Source organism: Lepisosteus platostomus, unplaced genomic scaffold, assembly GCF_059453375.1.
Source record: "Lepisosteus platostomus isolate fLepPlt1 unplaced genomic scaffold, fLepPlt1.hap1 Scaffold_30_H1, whole genome shotgun sequence".
Taxonomy (NCBI): domain Eukaryota; kingdom Metazoa; phylum Chordata; class Actinopteri; order Semionotiformes; family Lepisosteidae; genus Lepisosteus; species Lepisosteus platostomus.
The window spans coordinates 1,134,367-1,158,375 of record NW_028291658.1 but is presented as its reverse complement, the minus strand read 5'-3'; the positions used below and the strand labels follow the sequence as shown (position 1 = coordinate 1,158,375).

The window sequence follows — 24,009 nt, the reverse complement described above, 5'->3', positions numbered from 1 at the left end:
ATCCCTAGCTGTTTCGCTGATGTGTTGCACCTCAGAATCACTTTTAAACCTTACCTCTGGTATCTTTAATCCCTATTGCTCAACGCATGGTGAAAGTATTGCATAAATGTGTCTGAAAATGAGCAATGGGCACCTGAGAGACTCATTTGCCTGTTTCACAAATGATCATATTTGACTAGAGATTCTGTTTGGGATTCAGTTGTGCATTCTGACAGCAATCGCTTTCAAAAAACGATACATTCTGGATGAGGTCAAGGTGCAGGAACACTGTATTTAGGATGTGTTTGCACTTATTCTGTGTCTCTAGCTTCAACACAGCGATATATGTATATGCTCACTGATTTTTTGGTACATGCCCAGGGCAATAATCATTATGAGGATTTATTTCCAGATGTGCTAGGGGTAGTGTTGTGAAATACTTCAACACACTGGATAGCAGGTTTAAACCGCCTGCACTCTTACTCCTTAAAAACCAACAAATGCAGATATGTAGCAATCATATTGTAGCAGACACTCATTTGCCTGTTTCACAAATGATCATATTTTACTAGAGATTCTGTTTGGGATCCGGATGTGCATTCTGACAGCAATCTCCTTATCGCGGCTTTGCCCTTCTTGCCTCTTTGGACAATATCTCCATCTTGTGGTCGTTGTTGGTAATGTCTAGACAACATCTCCATCTTCTGGTCGTTGTTGGTAATTTCTTCTTATGCCCTTTTTTATTTTAATTCTCTATTAGTTGATTCTAGAATCTCTACAATGGAGATGAAAACATCAGTTTTATAGCAGACAATATGACATTATTTATAGTCCAATTAGAAACTTATTACCCTGTTTTTAACATAATAACAAATTAAAATTGATTAAAACTAAGTTTGGAACACCAGGGAACATAACAAATGATTTTTAGGAAAACCATGAGGTTCTCTGTGTCCAATGCCTGCAAGGGGAGAAAGCTAGAATCCTTTGATTTTTTCAAAATTTGAAAATAAACATCATATAACAACAGCTTTCATTCCTAGGAGTGAAAAATAACCATTTTTGAAGACATAGTAGTTTCTAAAACACTACAATAAAGTTAAAAACATCAGTTTTATATTACATTATTTTTAGTGAAATTAGTCATTTTTTGCACTATTTTTAATAAAATATCTAATTAAAAGTGATTAAAATTAAGTTTGGAACAACAAGGAACACAAAAAAAAAAGATTTTTAGGAAAACCATGAGGTCCTCTGTGCCCGATGTCTGCAAGGGGAGAAAGCTAGAATCCTTTTCTAGAATTTCACAGATGCGCAAGAGTTTACCTTTCACAGATGCGCAAAGAAGAATGTTGGGGGTGCACGCTTCAAGGCGCCTTACAGCTGTAGGGAGTGATTTGAGACGATTCGTGGCGTGTGCTCATTCCCATATACCGTACGCCCCGGGGTGCAGTGCTAGGATGACGTACAATACCGCTTGGGCACGTAACGGCGTTATATGCAAGTGCGGGACGTGAGGGTTTTGCGTTTGTTCGTTTTGTTTTGCTCTGCTTTGCTTTGTTTTGCTTTCCATCGCGTTGGTAAGAGCGTAAATAAAAAGGCGATTCCTGCGTCTACCACTAATGTAAGAGCTATTTCAAGTGCGGCGTGGTGCGGCTTTTCAAATGCTCAACAGGATGACTTCGCATGCACGTGTGCTTTCATGCAGTCGTGTGTGCAACCATGTCTGCTTATGTGCAAACGGGCGTGGTTTCATGTATGCAAAAAACTTTCCTGGGCTCTTCTGAAGCACATAAAATTATTTGGAGATATACATTTGTCTTATTTTCCTCTTAGGCTCTAGAATTGATAACTTTTTTTTCATTTTTGGCATTTTTCATCATTTTCCAGAAAGTGGTTGCAAGCCCGATATCATGCGAAGAAACTTCAGGATTCGGGGATCAGTCAATGGATTTTCTTCAAAGTTGGATTTTTTCACTCTGTGGACCAAGAGATGTTGTTCTATAATGTTTTTTTTTCAAATTTAAAAATATCATTTTTTCATGGAGCTTTGAAGGGGATGGATTCACCCTCCTTTATAATAATAATAATAATAATAAACTTTATTTTATATAGCGCCTTTAAAGGTGGCTTCTCAAAGCGCTTTACAGGATGACAATAACAATAAATAAGAAGACTACAACAATAAATAAGAAAATTTCACAAGACAGGACACAATTATGATTACAACAATACAACAGTAACAATAGAGGAGACCGTAGAAGATGGTATTTAGAAGAGCAGAGGGGTGAAGAATGGAACCAGTTAAGTAAAGGCTTTTCTGAAAAGGAGGGTTTTGAGTCTGGATTTGAAGGAGTTTAGAGAAGGTGACTCTCTAATATCCTTGGGCTAATATCCTAATATCCTAATATCTAATATCCTTAGCCAGGACAGAGCTCCAGGAGCCTGGGTAGGATTCTAGCTTTCTCCCCTTGCAGGCACCTGGCACAGAAGACAATATTTTTTTCCTTAAAATCTTTTTTTTTTGTGTTCCTTGTTGTTCCAAACTTAATTTTAATCACTTTTAATTAGAGATTTTATTAAAAATAGTGCAATAAATGACTAATTTCACAAAAATTAATGTAATATAAAACAGATGTTTTCAACTTTATTGTAGTGTTTTAGAAACTAATATGTCTTCAAAAATGGTTGTTTTTCACTCATATGAATGAAAACTGTTGTTATATGATGTTTTTTTTTTTCAAATTTTAAATGATCATTTTTTCATGGAGCTTTGAAGGGGATGGATTCACCCTCCTTTAGCCAGGACAGAGCTCCAGGAGCCTGGGTAGGATTCTAGCTTTCTCCCCTTGCAGGCACCTGGCACAGAAGACATCATTTTTTTCCTTAAAATATTTTTTTTTGTGTTCCTTGTTGCTCCAAACTTAATTCTATTCACTTTTAATTAGAGATTATATTAAAAAATAGTGCAATAAATGACTAATTTCACTAAAAATACTAAAAGTAATATAAAACGGATGTTTTTAACTTTATTGTAGTGTTTTAGAAACTAATATGTCTTCAAAAGTTATTTTTCACTCCTAGGAATGAAAGCTGTTGTTATATGATGTTTATTTTCAAATTTTGAAAAAGCAAAGGATTCTAGCTTTCTCCCCTTGCAGGCATCGGACACAGAGAACCTCATGGTTTTCCTAAAAATCATTTTTTATGTTCCCTGGTGTTCCAAACTTAGTTTTAATCAATTTTAATTTGTTATTATGTTAAAAACAGGGTAATAAGTTTCTAATTGGACTATAAATAATGCCATATTGTCTGCTATAAAACTGATATTTTCAGCTCTATTGTAGAGATTCTAGAATCAACTAATAAAGAATTGAAATAAAAAAGGGCATAAGAAGACATTACCAACAACGACCACATAATGGAGATATTGTCTAGACATTACCAACAACGACCACAAGATGGAGATATTGTCTAGACATTACCAACAACGACCACAAGATGGAGATATTTTCCAAAGAGGCAAGAGGGGCAAAGCTGCGATAAGATAAAATCATTTTTTGAAAGAGATTGTTGTCAGAATGCACATCCGTATCCCAAACAGAATCTCTAGTAAAATATGATCATTTGTGAAACAGGCAAATGAGTGTCCGCTACAATATGATTGCTACATATCTGCATTTGTTGGTATTTAAGGAGTAAGAGTGCAGGTTTAAACCTGCGATCCAGTGTGTTGAAGAATTTCACAACACTACCTCTAGCACATATGGAAATAAATCCTCATAATGATTATTGCCCTGGGCATGTACCAAAAAATCAATGAGCATATATATATCTATATATCACTGGGTTGAAGCTAGAAACACAGAATAACTGCAAACACATCCTAAATACAGTGTTCCAGCACCTTTGACCTCATCCAGAACGTATCATTTCTTGAAAGGGATTGCTGTCCGAATGCACATCTGAATCCCAAACAGAATCTCTAGTAAAATACGATCATTTGTGAAACAGGCAAATGACTGTCTCAGGGGCCCATTTCTCATTGTCAGACACATGTATGCAATGCTTTCACTGTGCATTGAGCAATAGGGATCAAAAACACCGCAGGTAAGGTTAGAAGTCATGTTCTATGATCATTTCTTTCAGCATTAGGGACTAAATATACTAAACGTATGATGCTAAAATGTTATTTTTACATATATTAATGTAATAAATGATTGCTTATGCTTTATAAACAAATCTAATTATAATAAAAGCTTAAGTTTTGTATTTATCTTGTACCATAGAACATGATTTTCTTTGTATTTCAAGCCCACAAAGTGTCCAAATGATGCACCTTTGACCTCATCCAGAACGTATCATTTCTTGAAAGGGATTGCTGTCCGAATGCACATCTGAATCCCAAACAGAATCTCTAGTAAAATACGATCATTTGTGAAACAGGCAAATGACTGTCTCAGGGGCCCATTTCTCATTGTCAGACACATGTATGCAATGCTTTCACTGTGCATTGAGCAATAGGGATCAAAAACAGAATGGAAACAGACATGGAAACCAACGAGGATGGGATTTGAACCCATGCGTGCAAAGCACAATGGATTAGCAATCCATCGCCTTAACCACTCGGCCACCTCGTCAACAAAACTGGGCTGTCCCAGCTGGGTTGGCGCGCTCCAGATGATCTTTTTCTTTTTTTTCCCTCGTACTCGAGGGTCATTTTCCTGTTCCACATGCGGTTTCAACATTTTCCTTGGGAGATGTCAAGCCAGCAAGCCACTGCTGTGGTTCAGTGGCCAGCGTGGAGTTCAGTGGCCCTGTTGTACACAGAAAGCACATTGAGCTCCTTGGACATGAAAAGTTCCAGATAAAAGCCATTTGTCATCCTTTCTCTTGGTGTCGATGTTGCTATTGTATGTAAAGGTGGCAACTTGCTCAGCGAGCAGGCGGAGCACACACCGAATGCAGATGTGTCTGAGTGGTGTGTCCAAGTGGCTGCAAAAGGACAGCACTCCTGGGGCGCTCTGGCTTAGTTGGTTAAAGTGCCTGTCTAGTAAACAGGAGACCCTGGGTCTGAATCCCAGTGGATAACTGCCTATGGCTAGACTTAATTAAATGCAAGTATTCATTTCCTGTCTTTAACACGACTTGTTTTTCTTAAAATGGATGCAACTTGCAAAACATGAAATACAAACCTTGCTAATCAGCGCTAGCAGCTGGCAAAAAAAAAAGAAGTTAGCAATGTTTTTTTTCTTTAACCTTAACCCTGCTAATGGAGAAGAGTTAAACAACCGAGTCTATGCAGCTTAAACGGTGCGCACGTCGGGTTCTTAGCTGAAAGGGTGGTAAATCACGCTCACCCGAGTCCTTAATCTTTTAAAGAGGATACAAAATTGAACCTAGTCGCCACATCACATACATCCTGTTCAATGATAAAAAGGTAACATCTATCCTCGCTCCAGAGTAAATCTCACGTTGAGGGCATATTTTTTTTCACTTTACCGTGAATCGGGCTTGGCTGCACAGAGGAGAGAGCAGAGCAATGAGGTCACGGGGACAGGGGAGTCACACGCTGGTGGTTTGAATACGCGGAAGATCACTGAGGGATCCACAGTATATGGACCCTCCGTGCGCCATCAGTCCGCACTCCGGACTCTGAATCCTGCCATCCGAGTTAAGATCTCGGCAGAACCTGAAGCGCAGTTCCTTCTTAAAACGTAATCTGGTGAGCATTTCTAGAATCGTACTTGTATAGATGCAGCCTTTAATGTGTTGCTAGGTTAAAATTGATGACTTCTTGTATTTCAGTAGGCAACTGCCCTCTTGATTTCAGATTGAATTTCTTTATTACAGGGGCGCTTTTATGATGACAGAGTCATGTTCAGGTACTTTGCTTGATGGAGGAAGCTCATTTCGGACTCTGTGATCTGCTCACCTGGAAAGGTCTGCTGTACTACTACAAGAGAGAAGTAGAGTCTGGAAGAAGGGACAATTTTATGATGCTTTGGAAGGTAGTTTTTTTTTTCTTTGAAATCGAAATGAATCAGAATATCAGAGCAAAAGACAAACTCTTGGTTTGGTTTAAAGAGATATGGTTTTAAAACAGACAAAATGTAGAAAACAGGTGTTTCTCACTTTTGGAAAAGAATGGACCGGGGGTATTTTACTAGTTGCAGTGCTGAGCTCACCGGGTTGCAGTCCTGCAGTGTTGCACCAGGGTCAGTGGTGCAATGGATAACACGTCTGACTACGGATCAGGAGATTGTAGGTTCGACTTTTGCCTGGCTCGGGTCGTTTTTAAACGCATCAGGCTACTCTCTAAGTAGCCTGTGCTACTTACTGTATTGTAATCGTACCCAGTAAGAGATTTCCTTCATGTAAATGAACTGCACCTGACAGCTTTAGAAAAACACCTGGGCTCAGTACGGTGCTGAGAGCTCAGTGTTGCTGTTGTTCTAATTAGCACGCACTGCATCGGCTATGAACCCGAACTTTTCAATTATTCCGATCAGTAAATCAACACGTAGTCCACATGAAAGGTAGAAATATTCTCTTGTCTGTCTCTTGTTTGTATAGAACTGAATGTCCCTGACAATGTACTGTTAGTTTTAATTGAAGAACGGCATTTGTGTTCAAATATACCAGACAAGTTTACGTAACTGCTCATGCGACACTCAGTTGTAATTAGTCAAGAAATAAAGTCGAACAACAGCTGCGGGTTTGATTCTGAACGTATGAGATTGCAGCGCCTTTTACTTCCATTGACAAATGATAGAGATTCGAAGAGAGATCCTTCAGACCAGCAAGCAAACCCACGGCTATTTCGGTTTTCTATCTAGGCAACGTTGGTGTCTGCATTAGCATACATGAAAGCGTGATGCAATTTCTGTGGCTACATTTGTTGCACGTCATGCACAGTAAGAGTGTTTCTAACACCAAATAAAAAGTCAACAATTAGCGATCACGCCTTCTCCTCAGTTAACCCACTGAAACCCTTGCTGTTAACAGTTCTTTACTGCGTGCTTTACGAGCACCTACATATCGTGTCGGTTCTTTCAGCTTTATTCATTAGGTTTTCAAAGGCATAAGTAGAGCACCAGAGGTGCGAACGCAGAGTGTGTGGTAATCTGAAGAACTGCTTTCCATGGCAGCGGGTCCAAGCGATTTAGCGTTTTTATAGTACCGGGAAAGGAGAAGCGGCACTTTGCCTTTGCCGCGCAGGCACAAGGTGACGTGCGGCAGACGCCGGAGTCAGCAAGTTCCGAACCTGCGCGGGGAGTCCCCAACGCATTTCGAGTCCATCGCCTTAACCACTCGGCCACGACAAAAGCGAGTTTGCTGCCGCCGCATTCCTCCTATAATCTAACACGGAGTGCGAGGTGGCTGCGGAAACCTTTTTAAAGTCGCTCTCCGTTAAAAAAAAAAATACCTTTCACAAGATTCGTGCCGGCAGACAGACACGCCTCAGAGGGTTTAAGGCTGGCTTCACGTTCAAATGATAAAGTCCCCCAGTCCGGATGTCAAAATGCAACTTTGGCAGACAGAAAAAACATCAACAAACCACAAATGTGGAAAAGGATTTTACAAGCTGCACCACACTGCACTTTCAAAAGCATTTACATTCGTGTTAGACGCAGGAATTGCCTTTGATTTGCGCGCTTACGAACGCCATGGAAAACGAAACAAAACTAAAGCCCTCAGCTCCTGCACTTGATTATAATGCCGTTACGTGTCGAAGCAGGAATTTACGTCATCCTACCACTGCAACACGGGGAATAGAGGGAAATGAGCACAAGCTACGAATTGTCTCTAAACAGTCCCTACAGTTGTAAGACGCCTGGAAGCGTGCACCCCCATCATTAATCTTTGCGCATCTGTGCAAGGTAAACTCTGGAGCAGTCTCTGAAACGGCTCAAAGGAAACACGTGATTGATTCCATGTGCATCTGGGGTTCATTTCTTATTTACATTTAATTCAAGGGAAAGGCTTGGGTCAGTTTCAGACAGCCTCCAACAGCGAGATTCAAGCGTCCCACCTTCAGCCCAATCTGCGCCGCCAGAACGCCAATGGCTCCTCTGGTCTCCGGGGTGCGGTTGTGACTCCGTAACCTAAAGTGTTGGTGGCAGACAAATGGAGACTAACAGGTGATGTCCTAGGACATGACTACATTGTGACACTCGGTGGGGATGGTGACCATTGCTTGGAAAAGAGTGCGAGGCCCCTTTAGAAAAACATTTTGTTAACAGGCATTCTGCCTCAGCCTAAACACCTATAGCTTGCAAAACACATGCTATTAGACAGGCACCTCTGCAAGACCTTAAGAGTCTCTTAAACTAGTGATAGAAAGGTGTTCCCAATGGGCGATGTTCGGCTTTCAAATCATCTCTCCGTGGAAGCGCCGAGATGCAGCTGTTTAAGGCTTAGAAGCAGCTGACTGTTTCACTACCTAGCTGATCACTGTCAGTCAGGGAGCTCAGAGGTGAAAAGCCTGTCTGAGAGACAATTCGTCGTCGATCAGTTCAATATGTTCCGTACCAGCTCGGCGCACCTGAGATCATCTTGGTAGCCGTGTAGCTCAGATGAGTGAGAGCGTGTGTGTGTGTACCACCGTGATTGGATGCCGGTCCTTCTCAGGTCACAGTAAACCTTCTGCTGCCTAACTTCCCTAATTTTGGGGATCCCTTTGAAAAAGCAAAGGAAAAAAAAACTGGCTCTCATCAGCGTGATTGACCCTACCCAGTATGCCCCAGTGGCCTAATGGCTAAGACACTGGCCTCCTAAGCCAGGGATTGTGGGTTTGAGTCCCATCTGGGGTGCTCCTGTCCCATTTTGAGCGTACAAATGTCCTTGTGATTTGCAAAGCTACAACCCCACCTTACTCAGTGAGCGTCTCTGCTTTTCTCTCACATACAGTTGGGAGAAAAACTTTTGTAAACAGCCCTTCGGAATGATGTGGATTTCTGCATGAATGGCTCCTAACATGTGATCTTATCTTTATCTAAGTCATAATAATTAATAAAGAGAGTCTGATTTAACAAACAACACACGCCCAACATTTGACATTGCTGTTTCTTTATTGACCAAATGGTTTAAACAATCAAGGTCATTGATGGAAAAAGTACGTGAACCCTTATATTAAGGAGCTAGTGGAACCTCCTTTATGACAAAAACCTCAATCCCCACTTTCTGTAGCGGCTGGTCAGACCTGAGCAGCGGTTAGGAGGTATTTTGGCCTATTCCTCTATGCAAAACTGTTTCAGTTCATGTATATTTTTGGGATGTCTTGCGCTGAACGGCCTGCTTCAGATCACGCCACAGCACTTCAATGGGATTGGGGTCAGGACTCTTACTTGGCCATCCCAAAATATGGAATTTCTTCTGTTTCAGCCACTCTGTTGTTGATGTACTCCTTTGTTTTTGTCATGCTGCATGACCCAGCGTCTTTCGAGTTTTAGATCACAGGCAGACACCCTGACATTCTGCTGTAGAATTTCCTGATACATCTTGGAATTCATCGGTCCCTCGATGATTGCAAGCCGTACAGCCTCCGCCATGCTTCCCAGGTGGGATGAGGTTTTGGAGTTGGTATGCAGTGTTTTGTTATCTCCAAACATAACGCTGTGCACATTTACCAACAAGTTCAACCTTTGTCACGTCTGTCCACAGAACATTGTTTCAGGAGTTGCTGTGGAACATCCATGTGGTCTTTAGCAAACTTGAGAGGGGCAGTGGTGGTTTTTTTGGGGGGGAGAGCAGTGGTTTCCTCCGTGGTGACCTCGCATGATCACCACTCCTGTTCAGATTTCTTCTTATGGTGGACTCATGAACACAGACGTAAGACAAAGTCAACCACCTGTTCGCTAGATCCCATACCCACTCAGCTAGTCAAAGATTCCCTCGAAGGACTGGCAGGACCTATAATTAGTATGATGAATGCATCGCTTGCGTCAGGCGTTGTACCTGATCAATTTAAGGTAGCGGTTGTTAGACCGCTCCTTAAGAAGTCAAATTTGGATCCACAAGTTCTTAACAACTACAGGCCTGTCTCAAAGGTCCCATTTCAATCTAAAAGTTTTGAGAGAATAGTTGTTGCCCAACGTCAATCGTATCTGGATTCAAATAATATACTTGAGAAATTTCAGTCTGGTTTCTGAAACAGCATTAACAAGAGCCTTAAATGATATTCTCTTAGCTACTGATGCGCGGAATGCAACAGTGCTAGGAATGCAAACGTTAGGTTGCGCTTCTTCATGCTGCATGGTCGGCATGAGTGGAGCTTTTTAAACGTCTGTACTTAGTGCGCCTCATAAGAAATCGTTTGTCCCCATTCAAAAGAGATTGTGCGATGTCCTGCAGCGTTCGCAAAGCAAACCTTTGACAGTTTGAAAAGAGGAATTTATTCAGCTTCCTGTGCGTGCAGTAGTTACAAAGTTGAACGTCTTTACACGATCTGCTGCAGTTTTCAGTGGGCGGGCTTTGTCAGATGGATTGGAAAAACGCACTGTGTTTCGGCTCGGGAAACATCATGAGCAGTGTCCTGCATGTTTTCTGTGTATAGCTGTCTTTTAACGCATACAGAATTCATTCGAAATCATTGATTTCTCCAATTAACAAAGGTCCCTTAAAGGATGAGTCAAAGTAACGTCTAATCGGATTAGTTTCCTTAGAGCTGGTTCAGAGTTTGCTCAAGAGTTTAGCTTTCACAGATGCGCAAAGAAGAATGTTGGGGGTGCACGCTTCAAGGCGCCTTACAGCTGTAGGGAGTGATTCGAGACGATTCGTGGCGTGTGCTCGTTCCCATATACCGTACACCCCGGGGTGCAGTGCTAGGATGACGTACAATACCGCTTGGGCACGTAACGGCGTTATACGCAAGTGCGGGACGTGAGGGTTTTCGTTTGTTCGTTTTGTTTTGCTCTGCTTTGCTTTGTTTTGCTTTCCATCGCGTTGGTAAGAGAGTAAATAAAAAGGCGATTCCTGCGTCTACCACTAATGTAAGAGCTATTTCAAGTGCGACCTGGTGCGGCTTTTCAAATGCTTGTGGGCATTTCTCTGTTGTTGATTCTTTTTTTGTGTGTAACAAAGTGGCATTTTCATGTCCGGACGGGGAGACTTTATCATTCCGACATGAAGCCACCCTTAAGTCCTCTGAGGCGTGTCTGTCTGCAAGGCTTGTATTTTGGAAATGTTTTTTTGAAACGGAGAACGACTTTGAAATAGGCTTCCGCCGGCGCCTCGCGATCCAGGTAAGATTGTAGCAAGAACGCAGCGGCAGTGGGGCTTGCTGTAGTCGTGGCCGAGTGGTTAAGGCGATGGACTAGAAATCCATGGGGGTCTCCCCGCGCAGATTTGAATCCTGCCGACTACGTTGTCCGCCTCCAGTCGGTGTGTTTCGGCGCAAGCAAAGAAGTGCGCCTCTTTGCTGTTCCTGGTGGTTTTAAAACGCCCAATCGCTTGTACCCGCTGCCTTGGAAATAAGTTCTTCAGCGTCCGCGAATGGCATTTTGCAGTTGGAAGCAGGTGTCGATGCGTTTTGCACAGAGCACCAAAAAAGCGTCTTTTTTGAAGGCTCAGGCACTGAGCATTGGTGGTTCAGTGGTAGAATTCTCGCCTGCCACGCGGGAGGCTCGGGTTCGATTCCCGGCCAATGCAGTGGCTTTTGCAGCGAGCGGCTCCATCACTTGCATCCCCTTGCAACTCGCAACTCAAAAAACCCACTGAAGCTAAGCAGGTGTGAGCCAGGTCAGTACCCGGATGAGGGTGAGCTACAGGGAAAAACAAAGCTTCCAGCTGGAAGCGGTGTTAATGGTGCCGGCGGGGGGGCGCTCACCCTGAGGTCTGTGTGGGTCCCAATGCCCCAGTATAGTGACGGAGATGCTGTGTTGTAAAAGGGCGCTGTCTTTTGGATGAGATGTAAAACCGAGGTCACAGCGCTCTGTGGTCATTCAAAATGACCACCAAAACCTTTGACAAAAGCTCTTGGTAATTGATGGTCTTCAATAATGCTTCTCCTTTAGGTACATTTTAAATCAGCTGAAAAATGCTGTGAAATGGGGAGGCACTTCAGGCCAGTGTAGGATTTGGGTTACAAGAACCATGAAACTGCACGAGAAAGCCCGTACACTGAATTACACGGCTTTCTATTCAAAGGAGGACAAAAGAAATTCCCTGAGTTCGATTTTTTGCAGCACAGAGAGGAGCACTGTTGTGAGGCCGGTTAGCTCAGTTGGTTCGAGCGTGGTGCTAATAACGCCAAGGTCACGGGTTCGAGCCCCGTACTGGCTAGGTCCTTTTCTCCTCTCTTACCAAAGCTGTTAGGTTCCTTTCCGTGGTGAGAGGGGTTGTCATGCAACGCTGCCACATAGTGCCGACAGACAAGAGTGTTGCGGGAGAAGAGAAAAGTGTTTGAAGATTTAAGAGTGTTTTAGGTGGAGCCAAAATCAAGTGTCACAAATACAAGTGGGAGGATTTCCAATGTTTAATATGGTAAAAATAAGCGGAAGTTATCTGCCGGTCCGGCACAGTCTGCCATGCTTTTGTCATATACTGTAAAGTGGTGTCGAACTGGGTGTCGAACTGGAGCCTCACCATTTGCATATGTGAGGCTCCAGTTATACATCGAGTGTCACATTAAATGACAAAAATGAAGAGAGTTAAAGCAGCTGGAGAGGTTTTCTTACAACTTTTGAGCTGACACAGTTTTGGAAAATGTTTCCTTCACGCTGCACTGTACAACAAAGGCAGCCAAGAGTCTCCAAAACAAAACAGAATTGACAGATAGGAGAAAATACCCACTCGTCCTGAAGTTCCCATAATGCAGCACTGAGCGTAAACAAAGTGTCTAAGTAGCGTGGGAATGCTAACCCTAACCCTAGCTGGAGTTTGAGCAATCCAGCACTGAGCGTAAAAAGATGAGTCAAAGTAACGTCTAATCGGGTTAGTTTCCTTAGAGCTGGTTCAGAGTTTGCTCAAGAGTTTACCTTTCACAGATGGGCAAAGAAGAAAGTTGGGGGTGCACGCTTCAAGGCGCCTTACAGCTGTAGGGAGTGATTCGAGACGATTGGTGGCGTGTGCTCGTTCCCATATACCATACGCCCCGGGGTGCAGTGCTTGGATGACGTACAATACCGCTTGGGCACGTAACGGCGTTATATGCAAGTGCGGGACGTGAGGGTTTTCGTTTGTTCGTTTTGTTTTGCTCTGCTTTGCTTTGTTTCGTGGTCAAGAGGCGTAAGGTAAGTCGTAATCCAGGGAGAACACTGGTGGCAAACAGTCCGAGGTGAGAGGCGAGGTCCAAAGTCAAAAAGGCAGAAGGGGAGTCCAATATCCAGAATAAACGAGGTAATGGAAAAAACGCCAGGTAGAGCTCTCAAGGAATAGACTCAATACCGAGCAGCGGGAAGCAGGTAAAGATGGTAAAAATAGCACTGTGTACCGCACGGTGGAGTGTGTGCAGGTGGGTTAACTCGTGCGGCAGCGTTTGTTAATAATCACCCACTGCTGGTGCTGATTAGATCGCTTAAGAGTTGGTCTTAACTGCCTGGCGGTCATGACAAGCTCCTCTTTAAGCTGTGGTTTAGTTTTGCATTCATGTGTTTCTAGAGCAGTTATTTATGGGGGTGGGTGGGTCTTTCACAGAGGCTCAGGACAAATCCCCCGCATGAAAGTCTACTGTGTGCGTTCAGACAGTCACAGGTCAAGAGCCAGGCAGGAGGACAATGGACAGAAGAGCCAACGAGCTAAAAATAAAAGAACGAATATGAAAAAGCCACCATCTTTTTCTTTTTGACATTTTCCGACATTCATGCAAGCCAAGACAAAGTTGCTCGTAGCTACTTGTGGATTCAAATACTCTATCGAGTGCTTTGATGAGTTTTTGCAATTTGATTGTCGTCCTGTCAGCCTGTTTCTGTTTTTTTTTTCAATCTAGTGATGGAAAGTAAGAGGGAAATGATGTAGCAATCAATAACCGCTCCGGAAAAATGGCAGAAAGAAATGGCCCGTCACTAAGGACATTTGTGAAGCAGAGGAGTGACATCACCACAAAGGCGACTTATTCTGCTGATCGTTTTGGTGAATAATGATTGAGGCGCGTTAAGAGAAAGGTAGCTGCGTCAGCATGCTTAGGCTGCAAAGGATAAAGCAAAGGTTTACTCCATGCTGAAAAGAGAAAAAAAGAAGCACAACGTTTCGGCTGTGGAGCCTTCTGCGCCATCTTCTTTAGCGATGGTGATGATGTTTACATTGGAAAAACTGAGACACGCATACCAGAGGGGCTTGAACCACCAACCTTTCAGTTAACAGCCAAATGCACTAACCGATTGCTCCACAGAGACTGACGGCCTTTTGTGCTCCCTACATTTGCAGGTTTATGGTCAAAGAAAACAATCGTTTGTGCTTCTTGTAGCCAGCAATATTTTTTCACTGACAACCAAGAAATTGATTTCATCTTTCACAAAATGTATGGATTTCTTCAAAAACAAGTTATTCCAGAAAGGAAATGAATTCTTGCATTAAACTGAACCAAGCTGTACATGTTTGTCTGAAATGATACATTTGGCACAACAAGACATGGAGAGAGGCACCGCTGGTATTCAGACCCAGGATCGCCTGCTTACTAGGCAGGCACTTTAAGCCACTAGGGAGCACCGCACTTTTACAGACACTTGGACACATCTGCGCTCGGTGTGCACTTAACATAATCTCTGAGCCCGTTGCCTCTTTCCCATTTAATAGCAGAACTGACGCCAAGAGAAATGATGAGAAATGGCATTTATCTGGCACTTCTCATGGAGCTCAATGCCCTTGACACCTCCCCAAGGCGACAGAGCTGTGCATTCTTTGGCGACAACATTTTTTCTTTTGTTTAATTTCTATACTTATTGATAGAAAAAAAAAACGATATGTCATGTACTGTAAGGGAAATGTCTCTTTTCATGGGGAAAGCTAGCACCAGCAAATGTTGTGTTTAGAAGAAGTGATTTAACATGACACGTGACCTAACATACCGGAGCAAAAGCTCACCCAGCAAGCCCTGCTTTACTTCTACAGGAGAGAAGTAGAGTCTGCAAGATGTTCAGCTGGGTAGCTATGTCAGCATGCCTCGGCTGCAAAGGAACAAGTAATAGGTTTATTGCATGCTGAAAAGAGAAGAAAGGAAACACAACGTTTCGGCCGTGAGGTCTTCTCACACCTGAAGAAGCCTCACACCTGTAAAAGGTTCCATGGTTTTCTTTCTTCTCTTTTCAACATGGAATACACCTATTGTCTGCAAGATGTGACAATTTCACGGTGTTTTGGAAGAAAACCTTTTTTCTTTGAATTCAAAATCAATCGGAATTTCAGCACGACACATCAACACTTTTTCTGTTTTAAGGAGATGATATTTTAAACCTGATAAAAATAGTAGGAAACACAAGTTTCTTGCTGTGAAAATTTAGATGGGGAAGTGTACTACTGGTAGCAGTGTAGAGCTCTCTGTGGTGGAGTGCAAGCGCATGTTCTATGGGCCAGTGGCGTAATGGATAACGCGTCTGACTTCGGATCAGAAGATTGTAGGTTCGAGTCCTGCCTGGCTCGTGAGGCTTTTAAACCTCTCAGGTTCCTCGGTAATAGGTTGCCGTCATGTATATGAACTATAGAAAAGCATTTGCCACAACCCGTAAATTAGCACGCAAGTGGGGCTAGTTAACACAGAACTGTATGGAGATCATCTCCAGCTCCGAGCTCAATTGCAATGAAAAAACATGCAGAACAGAACTGGAGAGCAGCTGAATTTGTGCTCAGTAGGGTGGGGAGGACTCAGCATTGCTATTGTTCTAATTGGCATGAACTGCAGGGGATCTGAATCAGAACATGTCAGTTAGTTCGATCATTGCGTCAGTATGTAGGCCACGTTAATACAGAATTATTACTTTGTCTGTCTCGTCTTTGTATATAGCTGAATGTCCCTGACAATTTCATGTTAGTTTTTAAGAACGACATTGGTGCTAATATATACATATATAGCATATAAGGAACACGTAAAAGTTTAGTCCATGCTGAAAAGATAAGAAAACCGCCACAACGTTTCATCTTGGAATAAATCTTTACTTGTTGTTTTGCAGCCTACCCATTCTGACCTAACTCCTCCCTTGAAATTCCCTAACAGATAAGGGTACGTAACGGCTCATGCGATGCTCAGTTGCAATTTGTCCCAAAACAAACAAGAACAGCAGCTGAGGGTTTGAGTTTGAACATGCACTGTATTAAAGCAGCTTTTATTTCCATTGATAAATGCTAGATATTCCTACAGAGATTCTCCAGGTGAGTAAGCGATTCCTGTTTCTGTTTCTATTTCTGTTTCATATATATATACAGTATATATATATATGTTACATGTGTCGCTGCAATAGTATACATGTGTTATACACTATCAGGGGCTGCTTTTTTGTGCACCTCATCTACAACAAGGGTTTTTTTTTCATTTATGTTTGTGGACCTTCACCATTTGAGGAAGTGAGTTAGATAAGAAAGTTACAGGTATGGTGAGCAATGACTGACAAAGGCACGTACTGCGTATTCCTTATAGAAGTGTAAGCAATTTGTTCTAAAAAACACCGGCTAAAGTAAAAACATCGTTAGCAATCTTATTACTTAAACAGAATTAACATCAATAAACTGTAAGGTGCTGGTACATGCGAGTAGATTTGATCTTCTATTAAACAAAAATGCAATTACAGCTCTAAAAAGGTCAACCTAGACTTCTGTAACAGATCTGTTCAGGTCATCGCTGTTCCTCTGACCTTGTGAGTCTTTGGAATTTTAAAAGTGTATTTTGCTTGCCTTTCATGTGGTCTGTGTACAAGTCACTGTGGCGTATGCGGTCCTACACAGCCTTGCTATAGACGTGACGAGCCTCCGCTATGTTGCAATGGAGAAAGGTTCAGTACGGAGCTGCCGAGAAAATTCAGCTGGAAAGCTCGTTGCAGAAAAGCATCGTTATCTGTGTCTAGCTGCAGAGCGTCCTTCGTGGGTGCTGAAGAATCGATTTCACAGGCTGCAGGTCCAGGCGATTTAGAGTGTTAAAGGTCCCAGCGAAAACGAAACGGCGCTGGTCCTTTTAAACGCACGCACGCAACCAAATGCAAAGGACGCCGTAGTCGGCAGGATTTGAACCTGCGCGGGGAGACCCCAACGGATTTCAAGTCCGTCACCTTAACCACTCGGCCACGACTACAGCGAGAGCTGCTGCCGCTGCCTTCTTGCTACAATCGAACAGGGCGTGCGAGGCAGCGGCGGCAGCGGAGGCAACTTTTTTCAAGTTCGCTCTCCGTTTAAGAAAACCTTTTACGCCATACGTGCAAGCACACACACACACCTCAGAGGACTTAAGGGTGGCTTCAAGTTGGAATGATAAAGTCTCCCCGTTCGGACATGAAAACAGAACGTTCTTAGACAGAAAGCAATCAACAACGGAGACATGTGGACGACGATTTCAGTCACTGCACTTTGAATAGCATTTTTACTCCAGTTACAGGAGATGCACCAATGACCCTTGACCTACGCTCTTACCAATGCCTTGAACATTCAAACAAAACAGCCCTCAAGTCCTGCGGTTTAATATAACGCTGTTACGTGTCGAGGCAGTATTTGACTCTGTCCTACCCTTGAGACACGGGGCGTATATGGAAACGAACACATGCTACGGATCGTCTCTAATCAGTCCCTACAGTTGGAAGGCTCCTTGAAGCGTGCACCCCCATCATTCATCTTTGCGCATCTGTGAAAGGTAGACTCTTGAGCAATGTTTGAGCCAGCTCTAAGGCAACTAGTGCTATTGGACAGACACCTCTGGAAGATCCTAAGAGTCTCTTAACACCACTTCCAGCAGGAAGCTTAATTGTTCGCTGGAGGTCTCCCACCCAGGTACTGACCAGGCAAAGAATCACCAGTACATTGAATGAGGAAGTTAATCCTGAAATCCAATTACATATCTCAAGGTAAGACAAATCCATAAGAACATGTCTTAGTATTACTTCGTTTACATTAGTATGGCACTGAGTTGGAGCTCCTCTTTAAGCTGTGGTTTAGTTTTGCATTCATGTGTTTCTAGAGCAGTTATTTATGGGGGTGGGTGGGTCTTTCACAGAGGCTCAGGACAAATCCCCCGCCTGAAAGTCTAATGTGTGCGTTCAGACAGTCACAGGTCAAGAGCCAGGCAGGAGGACAATGGACAGAAGAGCCAACGAACTAAAAATAAAAGAACAAATATGAAAAAGCCACCATCATTTTCTTTTTGACATTTTCCGACTTTCATGCAAGCCAGGACAAAGTTGCTCGTAGCTACTTGTGGATTCAAATACTCTGAGTGCTTTGATGAGTTTCTGCAATTTGATTGTCGTCCTGTCAGCCTGTTTCTGTTTTTTTTTTCAATCTAGGGATGGAAAGTATGAGGGAAATGATGGAGCAATCAATAACCGCTCCGGAAAAATGGCAGAAAGAAATGGTCCGTCACTAAGGACATTTGTGAAGCAGAGGAGTGACATCACCACAAAGGCGACACATTCTGCTGATGGTTTTGGTGAATAATGATTGAGGCGCGTTAAGAGAAAGGTAGCTGTGTCAGCATGCGTAGGCTGCAAAGGATCAAGCAAAGGTTTACTCCATGCTGAAAAGAGAAGAAAAGAAGCACAACGTTTCGACTGTGGAGCCTTCTGTGCCATCTTCTTTAGCGGTGATGATGTTTACATTGGAAAAACTGAGACATGCGTCCCTGGGTGGGCTTGAACCACCAACCTTTCGGTTAACAGCCGAACACGCTAACCGATTGGGCCACAGAGACTGACGGCCGCTTGTGTTCCCTACATTTGCAGGTTTATGGTCAAAGAAAACAATCACTTGCGCTTCTTGCAGCCGGCAATCTTTTTCCACTGACAACCAAGAAATGGATTTCATCTTTCACAAGCTGTATGGATTTCTTCAAAAATAAGTTATTCCAGAAAGGAAATGAATTCTTGCATTAAACTGAACCAAGCTGTACATGTTTGTCTGAAATGAGACATTCGGCACAACAAGACACGGAGAGAGGCACCGCTGGTATTCAGACCCAGGATCGCCTGCTTACTAGGCAGGCACTTTAAGCCACTAGGGAACAGCGCCAGCGGAGCACCGCGCTTTTACAGACAGTTGGACACATCTGCGTTCGGTGTGCACTTAACCTGTTCTATGAGCCCGTTGCCTCCGTCCCATTTAATAGCAGAACAGACGCCAAGAGAAATGATGAGAAATGGCATTTATCGGGCATTTTTCATGTCCAAGGAGCTCAATGCCCTTGACACCTCCCCAAGGCGACAGAGCTGTGCATTCTTTGGCGACACCATTTTTTCTTTTGTTTAATTTCTATACTTATTGATAGAATAAAAACGATATGTCATGTACTGTAAGGGAAATGTCTCTTTTCATGGGGAAAGCTAGCACCAGCAAATGTTGTGTTTAGAAGAAGTGATTTAACATGACACGTGACCTAATTTACCGGAGCAAAAGCTCACCCAGCAAGCCCTGCTTTACTTCTACAGGAGAGAAGTACTGTAGAGTCTGCAAGATGTTCAGCTGGGTAGCTACGTCAGCATGCCTCGGCTGCAAAGGAACAAGTAATAGGTTTATTGCATGCTGAAAAGAGAAGAACGGAAACACAGCGTTTCGACTGTGAGGTCTTCTCACACCTGAAGAAGCCTCACACCTGTAAAAGGCTCCATGGTTTTCTTTCTTCTCTTTTCAACATGGAATACACCTATTGTCTGCAAGATGTGACAATTTCATGGTGTTTTGGAAGAAAACCTTTTTTCTTTGAATTCAAAATCAATCGGAATTTCAGCACGACACATCAACACTTTTTCTGTTTTAAGGAGATGATATTTTAAACCTGATAAAAATAGTAGGAAAAACAAGTTTCTTGCTGTGAAAATTTAGATGGGGAAGTGTACTACTAGTAGCAGTATAGAGCTCTCTGTGGTGGAATGCAAGCACATGTTCTATGGGCCAGTGGCGTAATGGATAACGCGTCTGACTTCGGATCAGAAGATTGTAGGTTCGAGTCCTGCTTGGCTCGTGAGGTTTTTAAACCTCTCAGGTTCCTCGGTAACAGGTTGCCATCATGTATATGAACTATAGAAAAGCATTTGCCACAACCCGTAAATTAGCACGCAAGTGCGGGCTAGTTAACACAGAACTGTATGGAGATCATCTCCAGCTCCGAGCTCAATTGCAATGAAAATACATGCAGAACAGAACTGGAGAGCAGCTGAATTTGTGCTCGGTAGGGTGGGGAGGACTCAGCATTGCTATTGTTCTAATTGGCATGAACTGCAGGGGATCTGAATCAGAACATGTCAGTTAGTTCGATCATTGTGTCAATATGTAGGCCACGTTAATACAGAATTATTACTTTGTCTGTCTCGTCTTTGTATATAGCTGAATGTCCCTGACAATTTCATGTTAGTTTTTAAGAACGACATTGGTGCTAATATATACACATATAGCATATAAGGAACACGTAAAAGTTTAGTCCATGCTGAAAAGATAAGAAAACCGCCACAACGTTTCATCTTGGAATAAATCTTTACTTGTTGTTTTGCAGCCTACCCATTCTGACCTAACTCCTCCCTTGAAATTCCCTAACAGATAAGGGTACGTAACGGCTCATGCGATGCTCAGTTGCAATTTGTCCCAAAACAAACAAGAACAGCAGCTGAGGGTTTGAGTTTGAACATGCACTGTATTAAAGCAGCTTTTATTTCCATTGATAAATGCTAGATATTCCTACAGAGATTCTCCAGGTGAGTAACCGATTCCTGTTTCTGTTTCTATTTGTGTTTCATATATATATACAGTATATATATATATGTTACATGTGTCTCTGCAATAGTATACATGTGTTATACACTATCAGGGGCTGCTTTTTTTTGCACCTCATCTACAACAAGGGTTTTTTTTTCATTTATGTTTGTGGACCTTCACCATTTGAGGAAGTGAGTTAGATAAGAAAGTTACAGGTATGGTGAGCAATGACTGACAAAGGCACGTACTGCGTATTCCTTACAGAAGTGTAAGCAATTTGTTCTAAAAAACACCGGCTAAAGTCCAACATCGTTAGCAATCTTATTACTTAAACAGAATTAACATCAATAAACTGTAAGGTGCTGGTAGATTTGATCTTCTATTAAACAAAAATGCAATTACAGTTCTAAAAAGGTCAACCTAGACTTCTGTAACAGATCTGTTCAGGTCATCGCTGTTGCTCTGACCTTGTGAGTCTTTGGAATTTTAAAAGTGTATTTTGCTTGCCTTTCATGTGGTCTGTGTACAAGTCACTGTGGCGTATGCGGTCCTACACAGCCTTGCTATAGACGTGACGAGCCTCCGCTATGTTGCAATGGAGAACAGGTTCAGTACAGAGCTGCCGAGACAATTCAGCTGGAAAGCTCGTTGCAGAAAAGCATCGTTTTCTGTGTCCAGCTGCAAAGCGTCCTTCGTGGGTGCTGAAGAATCGATTTCACAGGCTGCGGGTCCAGGCGATTTAGAGTGTTAAAGGTCCCAGCGAAAACGAAACGGCGCTGGTCCTTTTACACGCAGGCACGCAACCAAATGCAAAGGACGCCGTAGTCGGCAGGATTTGAACCTGCGCGGGGAGACCCCAACGGATTTCAAGTCCGTCACCTTAACCACTCGGCCACGACTACAGCGAGCGCCGCGGCCGCTGCCTTCTTGCTACAATCGAACAGGGAGTGCGAGGCGGCGGCGGCGGCGGAGGCAACTTTTTTCAAGTTCGCTCTCCGTTTAAGAAAACCTTTTACGCCATACGTGCAAGCACACACACACACCTCAGAGGACTTAAGGGTGGCTTCAAGTTGGAATGATAAAGTCTCCCCGTTCGGACATGAAAACAGAACGTTCTTAGACAGAAAGCAATCAACAACGGAGACATGTGGACGACGATTTTAGTCACTGCACTTTGAATAGCATTTTTACTCCAGTTACAGGAGATGCACCAATGGCCCTTGACCTACGCTCTTACCAATGCCTTGAACATTCAAACAAAACAGCCCTCAAGTCCTGCGGTTTAATATAACGCTGTTACATTATTTTGCGGTGCGCTTTACGCAGTCGACCATGAGTTACCGTAAATTCTCCTATAAAACCGCAAAAAAATAATAGTATCCGGAATTTCTGCAAGGTGGAGCTAATAAAGCTCAACCTCTCATATTTGAGCTGTCGCCATCAAAGTCTTTAACGAAGATATTACTAATAGTATTAATAATGAATGACCTTGGACAAGCTGTAAACTCAAAGTAGTGCCCTGGTCCACATTCTTTTTTTCATTGACCGTCTTTGTAAAAGTAACACCACAGCATTTCGCAATCACGCATTTGTTTCCAATCATGCAAAGTACAGTAATTTTTGAGAATCTCCGATTCACCATGCCTTTCACATGCTCATAAAAGAGATTGATTTAGGAACATAAACATATTACTGTATGCAAACTGTACTGTATACAGTATGTATATGTACATGTATATTTAATGTCTTTACTGTGCCCGTTTAAGCATTGAATATTTATATGGAATTTTACCACTGAAGGGAAATCTTAGTACCTGAGCATAAAAAGAATAGGAGCATACTGTAACACGTGTGAAGGCCATAAACGATATTAATTTTGGAACTTAAACATACAGTATATGGCTGGTCTCGGTACTTTAAAGAAAACATACACACCAGTATTCCATTTCTCCCTAAACATTTTAAGCATCGAAGTCTTTAACTAACGTGATACTGGAGTCAACAAGCTCCGGTACAAGAATTTGATTTAAAGGGAATATAATATGGAATCGCGTATTTAAAGAAATTAATAACGATATAATTATACTCATGTACCGCAACACAAGAATTGTTACATAATGTTTTGTAGGGCTTTTTCGACACTCTTTGTGTGACCTTGCTGGTGGTGCTGTGGGTTAGCTTCCTGACTCCCACATCACATGTTGTGTGTTTGAATCCTGCTGGAGCCGTTCCTTTTTTTTTTAATAAACATTTTTTTTTAAAAAATACAATGTTTCCCTGGCTCAGAGATTAAATAAAACTTCACTCGCACCAAACAAATTTATATTTCTAATTATCACAACATGATCAAATTTAAGTCATTTTAATAACAATGAATAGTCACCTAGGCGTTACAATATAAACATTTATATTGATTTAAAACCCATAAATAAAGCTGATACTGTTTAGACTTTAATTATTTAAAACTGTATTACAGCAGCACAATGCACAATGCAACGTAATAATAATCATAATAATAATAATAATCATAATAATAATAATCATAATAATAATTGCTTACATTTATATAGCGCTTTTCTGGACACTCCACTCAAAGTGCTTTACAGGCAATGGGGACTCCCCACCAATGTGCAGCATCCACACATAAATCGCTATCTTTGTCTTCCATGTAATAATGTTCACCTCTCTGTCCAGCAATTTAACAATAGCAATAATAATGAACTTTATTGTATATGGCGCCTTAAAAGCTGGCTCCTCAAAGCGCTTTACAGGATAAAAACAATAACAACAATACTGTTAGGCTGGGCAAACGATTTTTTTAAAAGAAATACAAAATGAGATATAATGATGTGTTCCGGCTTAGACATTAATGAAGAGCATAACACGTGGGTGGCCAGCGGGAGTGCTGGCTGTGACGGATTAAACCGGTTTCACAGGTTTCACAGTAGAAGGGGACCAGATTTCCAGCGAAAGACACCTTCCCCCCTACAAAACCAAGGAAGTACAGTACTTACTAGTTAAGAAAGCTAGGCTCCTCAACGAAATCGCTTTAACATGCTAATGCGTTGGTGTAACAGTCCGGGCGTGGCAAGCTTCTAATGTCAACCCGACTATGGCGAAAGGAACCCTTCTTTTATTGGAAGACAATGAACATATTCTAGTCCTAAATGAATTAATAGCAAACATGGTTTACATAAAAGACATTTTTCCAAG

The 24,009-nt window shown here is 42.4% G+C and overlaps 8 non-coding genes across 8 annotated transcripts; 4 read left to right on the top strand and 4 right to left on the bottom strand.

Moving 5' to 3' along the window:
* Positions 1-4,537: 4,537 nt before the first annotated feature.
* On the bottom strand, positions 4,538-4,619 carry trnas-gcu (transfer RNA serine (anticodon GCU)). Its single transcript has one exon. It is a non-coding gene; the product is annotated as a tRNA-Ser (tRNA).
* A 6,941-nt stretch (positions 4,620-11,560) lies between these two features.
* trnag-gcc (transfer RNA glycine (anticodon GCC)) lies at positions 11,561-11,631 on the top strand. The gene has a single exon. It is a non-coding gene; the product is annotated as a tRNA-Gly (tRNA).
* Positions 11,632-12,190: 559 nt separating this feature from the next.
* trnai-aau (transfer RNA isoleucine (anticodon AAU)) lies at positions 12,191-12,264 on the top strand. The gene has a single exon. It is a non-coding gene; the product is annotated as a tRNA-Ile (tRNA).
* Positions 12,265-15,485: 3,221 nt separating this feature from the next.
* On the top strand, positions 15,486-15,558 carry trnar-ucg (transfer RNA arginine (anticodon UCG)). Its single transcript has one exon. It is a non-coding gene; the product is annotated as a tRNA-Arg (tRNA).
* Positions 15,559-17,115: 1,557 nt separating this feature from the next.
* Positions 17,116-17,197, bottom strand: trnas-uga (transfer RNA serine (anticodon UGA)). Its single transcript has one exon. It is a non-coding gene; the product is annotated as a tRNA-Ser (tRNA).
* Positions 17,198-18,728: 1,531 nt separating this feature from the next.
* On the bottom strand, positions 18,729-18,802 carry trnan-guu (transfer RNA asparagine (anticodon GUU)). Its single transcript has one exon. It is a non-coding gene; the product is annotated as a tRNA-Asn (tRNA).
* A 1,193-nt stretch (positions 18,803-19,995) lies between these two features.
* trnar-ucg (transfer RNA arginine (anticodon UCG)) lies at positions 19,996-20,068 on the top strand. Its single transcript has one exon. It is a non-coding gene; the product is annotated as a tRNA-Arg (tRNA).
* Positions 20,069-21,616: 1,548 nt separating this feature from the next.
* On the bottom strand, positions 21,617-21,698 carry trnas-uga (transfer RNA serine (anticodon UGA)). Its single transcript has one exon. It is a non-coding gene; the product is annotated as a tRNA-Ser (tRNA).
* Positions 21,699-24,009: the final 2,311 nt, after the last annotated feature.